This window comes from Cystoisospora suis, assembly GCF_002600585.1.
Source record: "Cystoisospora suis strain Wien I chromosome Unknown contig_1319, whole genome shotgun sequence".
Taxonomy (NCBI): Eukaryota; Apicomplexa; class Conoidasida; order Eucoccidiorida; family Sarcocystidae; genus Cystoisospora; species Cystoisospora suis.
The window spans coordinates 1-289 of record NW_027154119.1 but is presented as its reverse complement, the minus strand read 5'-3'; positions in this window follow the sequence as shown (position 1 = coordinate 289).

Genomic DNA, 289 nt, shown 5'->3' with positions numbered 1-289 from the left:
TGGGGTGTATGTACACCCGAACCTTGCATATCTCTGCTCAAAGCGCTTTGCTTATGAAACGTCCAAATTCTCGCCTGCAGAACAGACCTTGTAAGTCTTCTCTCCTCTCTCTCTCTAGCGAGTCGTCTACGGATATTCTCGCCTATCTCCCAAGAAGCCCTTCACGCCCTGCGCTCATCGCCTTAGGGAAATTGCAACCTATCTATCTATCCATCTTTAATCTATCTATCTATCTATCCATCCATCTTTAATCTATCTATCTACCTTTAATCTATCTACCGATCCATCT